Source organism: Narcine bancroftii, chromosome 2 (genome assembly GCF_036971445.1).
Source record: "Narcine bancroftii isolate sNarBan1 chromosome 2, sNarBan1.hap1, whole genome shotgun sequence".
NCBI lineage: Eukaryota > Metazoa > Chordata > Chondrichthyes > Torpediniformes > Narcinidae > Narcine > Narcine bancroftii.
The window spans coordinates 158,566,068-158,579,284 of record NC_091470.1 but is presented as its reverse complement, the minus strand read 5'-3'; the positions used below and the strand labels follow the sequence as shown (position 1 = coordinate 158,579,284).

The following is a 13,217-nucleotide window of genomic DNA, read 5'->3' as shown; positions in this document are numbered from 1 at the left end:
AAAATTCCCAAAATAATTCACGACTAAGTTTTTTTTCCTCATAGAAGGGGTGGAGAATTGGATAAGCAAGTTTGCGGATGATACAAAGATTGGTGGTGTTGTAGACAGCGAGGAAGATTACTGTAGATTAAAAGGTGATTTAGGAAGGCTGGAGGTGTGGGCTGAGAAATGGCTGATGGAATTTAATACAGAGAAGTGTGAGGTGTTACATTTTGGAAAGGCAAATCTAAATAGGTCATATGCATTAAATGGTAGGTTATTGAGATGTGCAGAGCAACAAAGGGATTTAGGAGTGATGGTAAATAGTACTCTCAAAGCTGATACTCAGGTAGATGATGTGGTGAAGAAGGCATTTGGAATGTTGGCCTTCATAAATCGGAGTATTGAATTCAAGAGTAGGAAATTTCTTTACGCAACGGGTGGTAGGGATGTGGAATGAGCTTCCGGCAGACGTGGTTGAGGCGGGATCATTGGTTACATTTAAGGAAAGAATAGATAGTTACATGGAGAGGAGAGGACTGCAGGGGTATGGACCGGGTACTGGTCAGTGGGACTAGAAGGGTGGGGATTTGTTACAGCATGGACTAGTAGGGCCGAACTGGCCTGTTCTGTGCTGTAAGTGGTTATATGGTTATATGTCTGTTTCAACTGTAAAATAAACAAAAATTAAATGCAATGATTATTTGACAATTCCACGATCAATTTTCCTCAAATCAGATATACAATGGTCTTTAATCTGGTGGCTTTTGCTGAATTCAAGAGTGCCTCATTTAATCTGAAAACCTCATCAGCAAAGCCACAACAGATTCTATTCAACTATATTTAAAACAATGCAATATTGACATTCAAAAATGGAGTTTCTCCTGCATTGTGTTTTGACTTCAATCTTGGTGACTGCAGACTTTTGTGTTTTACCTTGCACAGAATCTAGAGTTAAACCAGAAAATCTGCAGATGCTGTGATTGTAGTTTCCCAATATTGCTGCAGAAACTCAGCAAGTCATGCAGCTTTTTTAATGTAACAATTCCTGAGGGGACTGACCTCCTGTCCGTCAAAAGCATCTATGTAAGGCACTGTTTCATGGGCTGCAAATATCAGAAAGGGCCCTCATTCCCCTGGTCACAATCTCCTCTCATTCATCCCCTCAGGAAGAAGGTACAGAAGCCTGAAGCCTGCCAGGCAGACATTTTCATGAATCACCCAATTATTCTGCCAAATTCTGACACGAGGTCTTTGACTCACTGCCTCTTCTAATCAATGACAATCATGTGATACTTATGTCATGAGAAGTAACCAATCATTTAACTCTGGCTCCTCCTGATCATTAAATTGGCTTCTCCATCAAATCCAAATCAAAGAGTAGCAAATATTCCTTAGAAACTACTTTACACGACTGGCCTTTTATCAAGTCTTTATTTGAAACTGGGCAACTAAAGCGGCATCGTCTGCAAAGAGTAGTTCACGGACAAGTTTCTCTTGTGTCTTGGTGTGAGCTTGCAGGCGCCTCAGATTGAAGAGACTGCCATCCGTGCGGTACCGGATGTAAACAGCGTCTTCATTGTTGAGGTCTTTCATGGCTTGGTTCATTCAGCATCATGCTGAAGAAGATTGAAAAGAGGGTTGGTGCGAGAACACAGCCTTGCTTCACGCCATTGTTAATGGAGAAGCCAGCTCTTCAGCGCTTGACGTCCTGTTTTGCGGAAACTGCCAAAATGTTTGGCCTGGAAGTCAGCCTGAAGAAAACTGAGGTCCTCCATCAGCCAGCTCCCCACCATGACTACCAGCCCCCCCACATCTCCATCGGGCACACAAAACTCAAAACGGTCAACCAGTTTACCTATCTCGGCTGCACCATTTCATCAGATGCAAGGATCGACAATGAGATAGACAACAGACTCGCCAAGGCAAATAGCGCCTTTGGAAGACTACACAAAAGAGTCTGGAAAAACAACCAACTGAAAAACCTCACAAAGATAAGCGTATACAGAGCCGTTGTCATACCCACACTCCTGTTCGGCTCTGAATCATGGGTCCTCTACCGGCATCACCTACGGCTCCTAGAATGCTTCCACCAGCGTTGTCTCCACTCCATCCTCAACATTCATTGGAGCGCTTTCATCCCTAACGTCAAAGTACTCGAGATGGCAGAGGTCGACAGCATCGAGTCCACGCTGCTGAAGATCCAGCTGCGCTGGGTGGGTCACATCTCCAGAATGGAGGACCATCGCCTTCCCAAGATCGTGTTATATGGCGAGCTCTCCACTGGCCACCATGACAGAGGTGCACCAAAGAAAAGATACAAGGACTGCCTAAAGAAATCTCTTGGTGCCTGCCACATTGACCACCGCCAGTGGGCTGATCTCACCTCAAACCGTGCATCTTGGCGCCTCACAGTTTGGCGGGCAGCAACCTCCTTTGAAGAAGACCGCAGAGCCCACCTCACTGACAAAAGGCAAAGGAGGAAAAACCCAACACCCAACCCCAACCAACCAATTTTCCCCTGCAACCGTGTCTGCCTGTCCCGCATCGAACTTGTCAGCCACAAACGAGCCTGCAGCTGACGTGGACATTTACCCCCTCCATAAATCTTTGTCCGCGAAGCCAAGCCAAAGAAAAATTTGAAACTAAAATGAATTAGGAAGTAACCATGGGGGAAATTAAAATTCATGACTCAGCCAAGGAATGTATTACCCAGAGAATTCCAGAAGATGAGATGAATGCTGAAAAACAAGTGACAATCATCAAGCCTCAAAGTAGTATGTTCAATACCCAATTCAAGTTTATTGAAATATACTTATGTACAAATGCACTGCAATTCAGGTACGCAAGATCTATCAGTTACAAGAGTTAACTACCACAAAAGCAAGATAGAAAATAAGATATTAAATATCGAAGGATAGATAAATAAATATTCCAATTTTAGTAGCCCTGGGGTGTCACATTTGTGGCCCGAAATGTGAAGTTAGTAACACTAATAACGCAGGTTTTACCAGTTAAACATCTCCGTGTCTTTATTCTCCAGCTTTCATTGTTCCTCCATTTCGCGTTCTTCTCTCTCTCTCTCATACCATGTGACTTCCGGTCAGGTGAATACATCTCATGCATATTCATTATCATGACATGGGGTGATATTGTTTGGGTTTTTGTGTATGGGGAGATTCAAGAGCCTGATAGCTGTTGGATAAAAACTTTCTTGAACCTGAAGGCACTGGACTTCAGGCTTCTGTACTTTCTTCCTGAGGGGATGAATAAGAGGAGATTGTGACCAGGGGAATGAGGGTCCTTTCTGATATTTGCAGCCCATGAAAAAGTGCCTTACATAAATGCTCTTGACGGACGGGAGGTCAGTGCCCATGAATTGTTACATAAAAACGTTACATGACTTGCTGAGTTTCTGCAGCAATTTTGGGAAACTACAATCACAGCATCTGCAGATTTTCTGGTTTAACTCTAGATTCTGTGCAAGGTAAAACACAAAAGTCTGCAGACGCAACTTGACTTTATATAGTCAAGGCATGAGAAAAATGTAGGCAGGCGCCGATCAAAACATTGGGTGGGGGGGTGGAGAAGGGTGCCTGCTTACATTTTTACTATGGACTTGGCCACTTCCTGCGGCCTTCTGCATTCCTCGGTATTGAGTTTCCAAACCAGGTTGTCATCCAACCTGTCGGAGCACTGTAGAAGTTTTATAGAGAATCCAATGATGTCAATTCTTCTCAGACGTCTTGAAAAACAGAGGAGTTAGTTTGCCTTTTTCACAGTGGCCTTGATGTGCTGGTTCCAGGAGAGATCCTCTAATGTCAACTCACAAGAACTTGCCACCCTCCACTCCATTCTCCTTGAGAGCAAGAATAGTTTGTCTCAAATTCTGTAGGAAATCAACTTCATTGATCCTAATTTATCATTGTTCATCTGCACTCTTCAAAGTTTCTGAGCTCCTCAGTGACTTGTTCCAATACCGTGCAATTCCTCAAGTGTTGTCCCTCCGCTGTCGTCTCCAAACCAGGACTCTGCTACAGGACCAACAATCTGACATGGTACAATGTGGTTGTGATTCAGGATAAAGTTTAATTTACACTCTCGTACGAAGGAGCAAACCTAGAACCCTATGAGCTTCTGAAGGTTAAGCTGAAAGCTTGGGTCTGCATAATAATGTTAACTTACAAATCAAATAGAAAATCATCACTGGAAATAAAGCACACACAGATATTGCTGATAATAAAGGTAATGTATCATCCTTAACACACAAGACCTGGAATGGCCTTTGCGTCAGCAGATTTTTTATTTCCACATTCCATGTTGAATGACAAGTCTTGGGAGGTCAATTGCAATTAAAATACAACAAATGATATGTCTCAAAAGAGTTAAAGACAAGCATTTTAAATAGAAAAAACAATTCTCTGGAGGCCAGGCAACAAATCTCATTTCAGTTAAATTAAGAATTTTTGACACCAGTAGTCGTTAATCTCTAGGACACACTTAGAGGACAGAATAAATCTCTCAAACCCATTTGATCTGGAGAGTTCGATGTAGCAAAGTACAGATCCTTTTATTGTGCATTTAATCCTCACTATAACCAACCTTGTGGGGGGGTGGGGGGGGAGAGAAGGGGGGGTTATAGGATGTGATGTTTAATTTATTTTCAATTTCGGTCACACCGGTTTGTTATTAAATTTCAGGAAACAATACATAGGATCTTTACTCTCCATTCAACCTCTGTTGTCCTGAGCTGGGAGTTCTTGAAATTGACACATTATGTCCAAAAACTCTTCCAGAATTAACATTCTTCATAAAACAGGACACAAACAACGCCAAAATCAAGACTGGAAAGGCACGACTGAAAACACTCTGTGCTCCAGTAATCTCAACCTTTACTTAAAAGGTGTTAATAAAAATGGTTGAGTTCCAGAGGTAGTTTAGAATGATTTTTTTTTAAATCCTTATTGCCCAATGTCAGTTTGTTAGGGCCAACACAATTCTGACAACTACAAAGACTGTAAAGCATCAATGATTGGTACTCTTCTTCTTTGGCTTGGCTTCGCGGACAAAGATTTATGGAGGGGTATGTCCACATCTGCTGCAGGCTTGTGGGTGACTGACAAGTCCGATGCGGGACAGGCAGGCATGGTTGCAGCGGTTGCAAGGGAAAATTGATGGGTTGGGGTTGGGTGTTCTGGAGACGTGATCCACCCAGCGCAGTTGGGTCTTCAGCAGCGTGGATTCTGCCAGCTCGAGTACTTCGATGTTGGTGATGAAGTCATTCCAATGAATGTTGAGGATGGAGCGGAGACAGCGCTAATGGAAACGTTCTAGGAGCCGTAGGTGATGCCGGTTTAAATTGGTACTCTAACTAACCCACAAACATATTCAAATGATATTGTGTTGAAATTCATTTGGGGTTCAAAAGGAAACGAGTCCAGACACAGGGAATGTATAACTAAAGGATTTATTAATACCGAAATGAAAAGGCTGGCTCATCCAGCAACACAGAGGCAGATCAGGAGCAATTAACAGCTAAAAGCAAAGTCTTTCTTTCTTTGGCTTGGCTTCGCGGACGAATATTTATGGAGGGGAAAATGTCCACGTCAGCTGCAGGCTCGTTTGTGGCTGACAAGTCCGATGCGGGACAGGCAGACACGGTTGCAGCAGCTGCAGGGGAAAATTGGTTGGTTGGGGTTGGGTGTTGGGTTTTTCCTCCTTTGCCTTTTGTCAGTGAGGTGGGCTCTGCGGTCTTCTTCAAAGGAGGTTGCTGCCCGCCAAACTGTGAGGCGCCAAGATGCACGGTTTGAGGCGATATCAGCCCACTGGCGGTGGTCAATGTGGCAGGCACCAAGATATTTCTTTAGGCAGTCCTTGTACCTCTTCTTTGGTGCACCTCTGTCACGGAGGCCAGTGGAGAGCTCGCCATATAACACGATCTTGGGAAGGCTATGGTCCTCCATTCTGGAGAATGCATTCAGTAGTAGTTCCGGGAGGAGAGGGGGAAAGTAACCCGGCTTCAAACCATGGAATAGGCCCATAGGGAAAGAGGGAATTCCGACTACAGAGGTACTCAACACGTGGGTTACCTACAGGGGTAGACACACTCCTGTGCCCCTGATAATTGGGAGAGCAGCTACAATGCTGTGTCTACAACGATACCCTGGTTACCTGCAACCACATGGCAAAGAGAGTAAAACAGAAGTGCTGCAGTTCGATAGCCTGCCCTACTCAGCAGGGTGCTGGCCAATGGGAGTGCATGCTCTGGCTGGTGGGCTCACTCCTGATTGGCAGGCTGGAAGGTGCCTGGATGTGGCTTCAGACACAAAAGGAAATGGTTACTGTCAATGTAATGTTACGAGCCCAAAGGACCCCAAAACCCAGCAGCAATAGATATTCACCAAGACAAATGGTTACGGAAACAAAAGTTGCTTCTAATTATCTTTAAAAATGAAAACAGAATCACACTTCAACTTATCACTATTGACTTAACTAACCTAACTTAACCCCTTCTAATTCTAAGCACACGTGTATGCTTAGAATGTGCAAGCTTACACATGTGTAAGTTCTGAAAAGTTCTTGTTTAACAGTGCAATCTCACTTCTCATTCCTCCAAATTCACTGGTTGCAGGCAATTCTTATACTGTGCACAGATTTTAACATTCATGAAGTTCACCAGGCTTTGGTGCCTGAAAGGTAAATGGTTACTGCTCAGGAAGATTTTTCAGAGAGATTTGTTGTTCGCTGGACACCCACAACTGATTTACTTCCATCAGCCACTTCAGTGTTCTGCTGACAAAACTTGCCCCTTCAGGGTTCTCCAGATGATAACCTCTTTCTTTCAGGTCACCAAAGAGTTCCTTTCTATTTTTCCTATTCCAAATGAAACATTAGACAGCCAGACCTCTCATCTTGCATGAACCACAAGGGCTTCGACCAAGTGTGTGTGAGAGTGAAAAAGGTGTGACAAGCTACTATGTCACCAGTATTTCAAATAAGATCAGTTTTAAAGTGTTTGCATATGACCTACTCCAACAAACCTTTCCCAATTTATCTCCCAAAAACATTTCTATATACTCTGTCACACTACCAACAGCAACTCTCCTCATGACAATCACAAAATGTTCATCGCTGGCCCTTGAACTTCATCCTTTCCCATTGCCCAATGATCCAAACACTTTTTCAAGCAAAGCTACCATTTACTTGTACTTCTTCCAATTTATTATACTGCAAATTTGACTTACAATGTGGTCTCCTTTGCATTGGAGAGATCAAATGAATGTTTTGCTGGTCACCTCTGTTCCATTCACAATTGACTTTCTACTTCCAGTTATCAATCACTTTAATTCTCCATCCCATTCCAACAGGTCTTTAGTCTCCTTTGTTCCAACAGCCACCATGCAAGCTTAAAGAATCCTCCAGTCAGTATTAAATAATTTCACAAGTCACCCATTTGAGTTGCCTTATATTTCACCAGTTTTACTACTCCCCTCTTCTCATATATCAAGCTTAATTCATATCCTCAGTCAGTCTCCTCCACTTATTCCTTCACCAGCCTCTTTCACCCAGCACCACCATTCATGTCATTCAATAGACCGTGGCCTGTATCTTAATTCACAGACGTTCACACCACTGTTCTACCCATCTCATCCACGATTTTTCACTGCAATATCCTTCATTTCTAACATCAAGAAACGGTAGCTAGAGTAGACCAATTTTTTTTCTCAAAAATGGTTCACCATTCAATATTATGCCTCACCCCACTCCCCATTTCCTTTATAGTTAAAATGTTTGTCAATATTTATTTCAGAATCAGAATGTATTGTCATGAACTAAATGCAAAATTTGTTTTGCGGCAGGATCACAGCGCAAACATTCATATAAACCACCTTACCAAAAAAATAATAGAGCATGAAAAGTCAAAGGAAGGCAGGGCCTTTGGTTCATTGGCCAAGTGCTCATCTTTAGGCTTCTGTACCTTTATCCCAATAGTAGCAGAGTGAAGAGGGCATGGCCTGGGTGATGAGGATAGAGGCTGCTGTCTTAAGACACCACCTCTTGTAGATGTCCTCGATGGAGTGAAGTCTGGTGTCTGTGATGTCACAGGCCGAGTTAAGAACCCTCTGGAGTTTTTTTCTTGTCCTGAGCGTTGGCACCTTTGTACCAGACAGTGAAGAAACCTTCTACTGTCTACCCGTAGAAGTTTGAGTGATATACCGAATCTCCTCAAGAGGAATAGCTGCTGGTGAGCCTTCTTTGCGACTGTATCAACATGGAAGCTCCAGAAATTAAGGAGAGACTGGGTAGGACATGTAACGGCAGCATCATATAATTCAAAAGCCAGAGGTGTAGCTATATTAATCAATAAAAATGTAACAATCAAAATAGAGGAGGAAATAATAGATCCAGCAGGGAGATGTATAATGATAAAGTGTCAGATATATTCAGAACTCTGGAACTTGGTCAATATATATGCACCTAATGAAGAGGATCAAAAGTTTATGCAAGATATTTTTTTGAAGATTGTAGATACTGTAAGGTAAAACATTATGAGATGGGAATGTGTAAGGAGTTACCCTGTACAGGGCTGTAACAAGATGTGAATGCATCCTTGTACTTACAAGATAAGAGAGACATTGATGGATTGAGAGGCAGGAAGCTAGCAGGGAAAGGATAGCAACAGTTTTAGTCATTGGACAAGTAATGATATGATGATGTTCTAAGCACGTATCCAAGGGTATAAAAAAATCACCATTTTGCTGATAACGGCAGAATGCATTCTCCGACTAACATGGTTAGTTGCAAGTGTTACAATCCGGTAATAAAGAACAAAGAACCCTGATTTCGACTCAGTCTGGTGTTTGTCTCACTCATTCATGAACAAAGCAGACCTAACAATACGCAGGGGAATATATTGATAGGAGGGGACTAACCTTAATTTGGATTCAAAGATGGATAAAACTGGACAAAAGACAAGCAAAAAGAACAAAGTAGCCAAATTTATGGTTAAATCAATACAGGAAATGCAACTTTTGGAATATATGGAGGAGACAACAACCAAAGGAGAAGGAATACTCATATTATTCAAGTAGATATAAAACATACTCAAGGATTGACCTGTTCCTGTTGTCAGCCCATATCCAAGGGAGAGTTAGGAAAACGGAATATAAAGCTAGATTATTATCTGATCATTCACCCCTGTTATTAGCAATAGAACTGGAGGACAGCCCACCAAGAACATATAGATGGAGATTAAACTCCATGCTACTTAAAAGACAGGAATTTAGAGAATTTATTGAGTGCCAAATTAAAATGTACTTTGAAATAAATATGGAATCAGTGAAAGACAAATTTATATTATGGGATGCAATGAAAGCCTTCATCAGAGGGCAGATAACAAGTTATGTAACTAAGATGAAAAAGGACTACAATCGGGAAATAGAACAGCTGGAAAGGGCAATAGTAAGTACAGAAAAAGAACAATCAACAAGGGAAAATACAACAAAAAGAGAATTAGCAGACAAAAAAATAAAAATACGAAACATTACAAACGTATAAGGTGGAGAAGAACATAATGAAAATAAAGCAGAAGTATTATGAACTAGGAGAGAAAAAAAACCCCACAAAATACTAGCCTGGCAGCTTAAAACAGAACAAGCTAAAAGAACGGTATTGGCATCAAGGAAAAAGGACAAACAAATTACGCATAACCCAACAGAGATCAATGAAAACTTCAAGGAATTCTTCGAGCAATTATACCGAACTGAGAACGAAGGGAAAGAAGACAAAATAGATGAGTTTTTAGCTAAAATTTAACTACCGAAATTGCAAGAAGAGGAGCAAAACAAATTGATAAAACCATTTGAAATAGAGGAAATACAGGATGTATTAGAAAAGCTACCGAACAATAAAACGCCTGGAGAGGATGGATTCCCAATAGAATTCTATAAAACATTTAAAGAGTTATTAATTTCTCCTCTCCTGGAAGTAATGAACCAAATAGAAGAAACACAAAACTACCCAGATTCAAGTAAAACAGCAATAATTACAGTAATACCAAAGACAGGGAAAGCATCGTATAGACCAATATCTCTACTTATACTCAGATTATAAGATAATAGCAAAACTATTAGCAAACAGATTAGCCGACTGTGTATCAAAAATAGTAAAACTAGATCAAACTGGATTTATTAAGAAAAGACGAACAACGGACAATGTCTGTAAGTTCATTAACTTAATCCATGCAGTACAAGGAAATAAGATACCAACAGTGGCTGTTGCTTTAGATGCATAGAAAGCCTTTGACAGGGTAGAATGGAATTATTTATTCAAAGTATTACAGAGGTTCAACCTACCAGAGAAATATATTAATTGGATTAAAGCATTATATAAGGGACCAATGGCGAAGGTGACAGTAAATGGATATATAATCGAACCAATTTAAATTAAGCAGGTCAACTAGGCAGGAATGTCCACTATCTCCCTCACTGTTCGCTTTAGCAATAGAACCATTGGCAGAGCTGATAAGAACAGAAAATAAAATTAAAGGGATAAAAATAAAAGAGAAGGAATATAAAATCAGTTTATTTGTAGATGACATCATAGTATACTTAACAGAACCAGAATATCAATAAAAAAAATTACGCAAGAAATTGAAGGAATATGAAGAAATATTGGGGTACAAGATCAACACAAATAAAAGTGAAGTGATGCAAATGAATAATGTGAATTACACAGAGTTTAGAAAAGAATCACCATTTAAATGGCAAACACAAGCAATCCGATACCTAGGTATTAGATTAGATAATAATTTAGGCCATCTATACAAATTAAATTATCAGCCATTAATGAAGAAAATACAAGAGGACTTAGAACCTTGGAAAGATTTACCACTAACACTGATAGGAAGGGTAAATTGCATTAAAATGAATATCTTCCCAAGGATATAATACCTATTTCAATCGTTACCAATTCACAGAACAGAGAAATTCTTCAATGAACTAAAGAGAATAATAAGGAAATTCTTATGGAAAGGGGGAAAACCGAGGATAGCGCTAGATAAATTAACAGAATGGTACAAACAAGGTGGTTTGCAGCTAACAAACTTTAAAAATTATTATAGAGCAAAACAATTAAGATATCGATCAGATTTTTATCAAACAAGGGAAAAACCAGATTGGACCAGGATAGTGCTAGATAAGATAGGGGAGAAGGTACCAGAACATATACTTTATAAGTGGGATGAAAAACTGGTGCAATATAGAAGTTCACCAGTACCATTACCAAACACCAAAATTATTATTGATGCAAAATCAACCAATCCCTTTCACAATAGATAACCTTTCCTTTAGAGAATGGGATAGAAAAGGAATTAAAAGAATAGAAAATTGTTTTTTGGAAAATAATTTAATATCATTTGAACAGATGAAGTAAAAATATGGAATAACTCATGGTACAATGTTTGCATACCACCAACTGAAACCTACTTACAGGACAAATTGGGAAGCAGACTGAGATTACCAGAAGGAAGCAGCTTCTGGAATGTGATCACAGACACAATGATAATTAAAAGATTTATAACAAACATGTACATCAAGCTGCAAGAGAAAGAAAATGATGAAATAAGCTATAAACCCAAACAAAAGTGGGGAAAAAGATCTAAACATAAAGATAAAAAATGAAATATGGGAAAAGTTATGCTCCGGAACTATGAGAAATATAATAGGTTACAAATGATAAAATTGGTTACACAGGCTATATATCACGCTCCAAAAGTTAAATAAATGGGATCTAACATTATCAGATAGATGTTTTTGCTGTAAGAAGGAAATGGGAACAACAGTACATGCAATTTGGGCATGTGAGAAAGTGGAAAAGCTTTGGGAAGATCTAAATCAGATATTAAATAAAAATCACATACCAAAAAATTCAGAGATCATTCTTCTAAGTAATATAAGAAGTAAAGAATTTGGCCTCAAACTGGCTGAAGTGCAAAAAAGATTTATTATGAAAGCCTTAGCTTTAGCAAAAAAATGTATAATGTCAACTTGGAAATCAGAACAGAGCCTGAGTGTACAGCAATGATACATGGAAATGAATAAATGTATTCCATTGGAAAAAATAACATATAATTTAAAAAATAAAGTCACATTATTTGAACAAATTTGGGAACCGTACATGGAACATTACAGAGAGGGCCTACCGTGGACCTCCACCCCCTAAAATGATAAAATGAGAAGACAAAATGAACTGGCCCAGTGTGTAACAGTAGATGACACAATTTTCTTGTTTATTTTCATTGTGTGATGACATTGTTTAATGGGTTTATTGTTGAACATTTAATGGGTTTGGAGGGGGGTGGGAAGGAGGGAAGAAAAAGACACTGTCTATCTTCAAGAGGGACATGTTTGTGTGTATTTTGATTCATATGGTTCATCGTGCGAAAAATTAAAAAATACATGGAGGCTCCAGGACAGATCCTCGGGGATGTTGACAACCTTTAGCATCCCCAAAGATTTCACCTCAGAGGTAGAAAATTCTAATTTGATAACCCCTCTGAGAGGGGTTAAACAGGCAACCCATAATTCTGAAGATTTGCCCCCCCGTCCCCCGATTTTGACAAAAATAGCTGTCAATGCTGCCACTGACTGAAAATTTGAATGTTTTTTTTTCCCTCCACAGATGTTGACTGTCCTGTTGAACATTTGCAGCAATTAAAAAAAAAAACTTTTAACGACTAAGAACCATTTTATAACTTATGTAGCATTTACAACAATGTTTTCTAATTAACAACTCAATGCTGGGGAAACTCAAGCAGGTCAAACCGTGTACTTTATTGAGCACAGTTAACAATACATCACCAATATTTCAGGTTTGATGCTGAAAGAACACAAGTTATGCCCCTTTCTATTTGATACACAAGTATGCTGTTTGACCTGCTGAGTTCCTCCAGCGTTGTGTTTTTACTTCAATCACAGTGACTGCACTTTCACGTTTTATTCCAGTGTTCTCCAATAATTGCTCAGCATTTTCCAACCTGCTCAACAGAAAAGGCATCATCTTTTACAGACTTTTTGGTCATTTTTACAGTGAATTACTGCTGAAAAAAAAGTGGAACATTCCACTTCACTCCCAATGGTCAAGTTTTTCTGGAAAAATGATCAAGACCTTGAAATGTGATCCCAAAACCGTGGAACTGCCCTAAATAAAAAAAATCATAATGACCGGCTCCCTATTCT

The 13,217-nt window shown here is 39.9% G+C and overlaps 1 protein-coding gene across 2 annotated transcripts in view; it reads right to left on the bottom strand.

Moving 5' to 3' along the window:
* Positions 1 to 13,217, bottom strand: part of plekhm2 (pleckstrin homology domain containing, family M (with RUN domain) member 2) — a 68,365-nt gene that overhangs the window by 54,890 nt on the left and 258 nt on the right. The window lies entirely within an intron of this gene.